Source organism: Ambystoma mexicanum, chromosome 1q, assembly GCF_040938575.1.
Source record: "Ambystoma mexicanum isolate Mex_15411 chromosome 1q, UKY_AmexF1_1, whole genome shotgun sequence".
Classification (NCBI taxonomy): Eukaryota; Metazoa; Chordata; class Amphibia; order Caudata; family Ambystomatidae; genus Ambystoma; species Ambystoma mexicanum.
The window spans coordinates 548,038,013-548,042,270 of record NC_090922.1 but is presented as its reverse complement, the minus strand read 5'-3'; the positions used below and the strand labels follow the sequence as shown (position 1 = coordinate 548,042,270).

At 41.3% G+C, this 4,258-nt stretch overlaps 1 long non-coding RNA gene across 1 annotated transcript; it reads left to right on the top strand.

The window, feature by feature from the left end:
* Positions 1-2,087: 2,087 nt before the first annotated feature.
* Positions 2,088-3,525, top strand: LOC138521660 (uncharacterized). The gene is made up of 3 exons (XR_011283092.1): positions 2,088-2,212; positions 2,712-2,802; positions 2,885-3,525. It is a non-coding gene; the product is annotated as an uncharacterized lncRNA (long non-coding RNA).
* Positions 3,526-4,258: the final 733 nt, after the last annotated feature.

The window sequence follows — 4,258 nt, the reverse complement described above, 5'->3', positions numbered from 1 at the left end:
AATGATTTTCCATGATTCTGCAGAGTTTTTGCTAGCCAATAGTTTTAGCATGTTACTACCATCACTTTGGTATAATTTAGCCTGCATCCCTCTTAACCAATTCCTGTATCTAGTTTTGATGAGGGTTAGGAGCATTGCTTGCTTATCACAGGGAAACTTATAGGCTTCCCTCTTTTCAGCCCGAACCAATGATTTCTTAATTCTAATTTCATGATCGAATATATGTAAATGAGGTGTTTGTTTTTGTTTATGGGTGATAGAGGCTGGTTGAAATAGCTGCATTAATTTGTGATAAACTACCTCTGAACCTCGTTTCCAAGCAACTTTACACTTTAGCTGAGCGTCATAACATGACCTGAACCCTTCCAAAGAAAACTCCGCCCAGATTAACCTATTTCTAGCTGTATTTACTATGAAGGAACCCATAAAATAGTGGGTTTTCCCATTTTTTATACTAGGTTTAAGTCGCCAAGTCGCGTTGAGCACATTATGATCACTCGCTTCCGTGTCAATTACTTGAAATTATTTTACTTTATTCCGCATACTTGCGTTAACATAGAGGTAGTCAATAATTCCCTTGCTAAAGGCTCGGTGCCATGTTGTCCTAGGCGGGATATCCTTAAGAAAGGAGCCATTTAGCATGAGCAGGCTTCTGGACTCTACAAAGCTTGTCCATTTAGCAAGGCGCGTTGTTTCAGATTTACGTTTTGGCCCAAACAATGCAGATTCAGGTCACCAGCTAGAATTATAGTGTTCGAAATGCGATCCAAAATTATAAGGTCCAAAGCTTTGTTCAATGAATCCAGAAACCTGTCATCAGTAATACCTAACAGATTCCAGTAGACATTGATGAGTGCAATGAGAAATTGTGTCCAGTAAGTCTGGACATTTGGATGAAAGCATTTGGAGAAAACCAAGGTTCTACCTTTAAGGTTGAGCTCTGCTTAACAGCCGTTAACAAACCAGAAGCAGGACGCCCAGAAAAGCCTTTGACTACAGGAATCAAGAGGGTGTCATAATTGTTCCACGATGGGGCGCTAGTGAGCCATGATTCTTGTATCAATATTACATCATGGTCTAACAGGTGGATGGCCTGGTTGTTCAATAAATGCCTATACTCTTTAGAATTCCAACTGATCAAGGACAAAATAATTTCCGGAGAATCCAGATTCTAACATTGAGTATCATTTAAGTCACAGTTGCATTTATGAGAGTAGTTGCCTTGATTTTTATTTGCATGTTGTTGTGTGATTTGCTTCGGTGTTTCAGATGATGTACACTCAGAGGAATCCGGACTTGCCGAGAGGATAAAACCGAGGTCAAAAGCTGGGACCTGACTGCCCTGATAGTGTTAACTACGACCCTCGAGTTTATCCATAAGTTCACTGAGGACCATTTCAACCGATCAGTAAACTCCACTTGCTCAATATCAATGGTTGATGAGAGATAGGTGGGCGAACCCTCTTTTTTGTATGGGGGCTTGACTCGGGAGGGTAGTAGTTGCAGTGGAACCTTTTGGCCAACCATTTTGTGAAATCTATTTCAAGTAGTATGCCCACCCACCAAACAGGTGTAATACTTTTTTGTTCCCTAATTGCTTATACAATTATTAACGACGTTCCACCATTCTAAAAACGAAATGTTTGAACCTGTTTTTCTGTGATGTATGTATTTTGAACCTCTTTGACATGTAGCACTAAATCATCAACACGGACCACGAGTGCTTTCCAAGATGGTTTTTCGGTTTTGCTGCACATTCATTATTGCAAGTATTTTTTCAACGATTTACCAATGTGCTTAAAAAGAATGTTTGTTCCCCCACCCTTTCTGGGGTTCCTGTAAAGCACGTACCAACAAATACGCTACATCAGTGACACTACTTAGAGCGTCATCTTGATGTATTCTGGCTTTATTGCTCACTCATTTTTGCAAGAAAACCAACAAGGCAGAAACACCACACATGCCTTGAATGTAAGAGACTGTTCCGTTTTCCAGCAACTTTTTCCTCTAATTATGCGACTCGATGTCTTCGAGTACAGACACTGCTCTTTTTCTGACATGCGCAGATCAGACAGCTCCAAGACAGGCACGCAATGCAAGCAAAGCTAAGCACTTCTTTACCGCACATGTGCATTAGCCCCCACCATTGACACAGCTCATTCCAAAGAAGAGCTTTCCGCCGCCGCACACCGCATCGCATCCTGGGACTCAGGTAAACCACTCGTTCCTTCCTTGAACAGGCACCCGGCTTTAATATAAAGCTGCAGCATCCAAGAACTCGCACACCGAGTGATTTAGACCACAATGGGCGTTTTCCATCACATGCATGGCTTTTTTGAAATCACAGTTGACTGAACTATTTTACTTTCCCTGCATTCAAGCACTTGCATTGATGTGTCTAGATGTCGGTCAGTAACATATTCTTTATGCTGCCCCCACGGCTTCATTTCACTGTACAATCCTCTTTTAAGGCAATTCAATTCACTGGGCTGCTCACACGTTTTTCTAAGACCTGTGCATTTCACTTAGCTTTCCACAGTCGATCTCGCCAAAGCACCTATTGGCTAAGCAGTCTTTCTAGGATTTTAAACGGACAGACACCAGCTCACTATAGTAGGTTTTCGCCTCATAAACAGCGCTGTGTCCGATCACGACGTCACAGTACAAATCTATATCAAGATATTAAAGATTTATTTCTTTTACTCACTTAGCTCCAGGCCTCTGACCTATGCAGACAGCCTCCCAGTCCAACTTCCTGGACTTTAAAGAACTTGACCAAGGCGCCACTGAAAATTGAACATGGTAGGTCCCCCCTGTTTTGCAGTTTTTAAATCTTTCAGACACCTCTTTCACTAAAACTAAATATTCCACTGTAATCCAACAGGCCGACGGACTCCACTACTTACCTGACTTGATCAAATTGTCCTGAAGACCGTTCTGTACCTGGTGTATCAACGCTGCTCCATCTCTTCAACCACAGCCACCAGTTACTCACACCGAACCAGAAGACAAGGCTAAATGTTTTATCATTCAAAACAACATATGTAAAAAAACTTGTTTCTTCCACTCTGCATACTAATCCACAAAAATGCATACTCCAATGTGCTCACTATGCATATCTTCAGCGCCACGGCGCAGTTTGTAAAAAATTGTTTTTCTGTTAGTATAAAATAAAAACCCTGTTTTTGTTACTCTCACCTTCTCAGGTGTTTTTTGTCTTTCGAGCTAGCAGCTATCTAGCTCTACTGCAAATCTCGGTGACCCTATGTCACGCCTTTGGTTAGGGTAGCTTTGACTCAATATCAATGGTGCCTATATCATCAAGTTCAGGAATCTTACTGAATATGGATAGAACTGAGGCTGCAGGTCGGTTGGCACACGAAATCAGAATTTTTTGTTTTGAAAAGATACTAGGATCATGAAGATTTGGATTCTTGGACCCAAGCTCACTGCTTTTTGTGGAAGCATGAGCGTCAAAGAACTTTGATAGTGTGGATTGGATCAGTTTTTCTATATCATATTTTCTATATCACATGAGGACGAGATATTGGATGCTGGCGCGTTTGTCTTGTTATGAGATTGCGCCTGTGTCACAGATTGTATTGGATATATACTGTCAGGGGCTTGAGGACGATCTGTTTGCACTTTCTGTACAAGAGAGGGGCCAGACTCATACGTATTTACAGTCTCACATGTCGCCAAGCTCAGCTTCTTTGGTGCTGGTTTGGAGGCCATGTATTCGTCCACAGCTTGTCTTATTTCTTTACGGTGATCTGTTAAGCTCTGATCTTCTAGGGGTAGCGTGGATTTTGAACAAGAAACATTGGCAATTTGGTTTTTACTTGTGTCTTTAGCCACAGCAGCAGCAGGACCTATCAAGGCATTTAAAGGGCTATACAATTTAACTGAATGGTTCGGTTCTGGCAACACCCTGGCCTTCTTCGACTGTGATTGCAGCAGGAATTTTTTTGCTATGGCTTTCGAAGCACTTTTAGTAGTTGTTAATGGAATCAAAAGATTTTCGACAAATGATTTGATTTGAGATGATCGTCTAGCCACAGATCTGATGTTTTTAGATTTCTTAGGAAGGACACCATTATTGTGCCCCAAATTTGCAAGCAGATCAAATACATTTGTACTTGTACCACCGAAAAGTGCATAGTTTTTTTTTTTTGTTGATCAACCGCAGCTTGATTTGCAATATTTGCCAGATCAGTAATGGGGTTCAATATGAAAGGAATGCTCTGATAATTCTGTG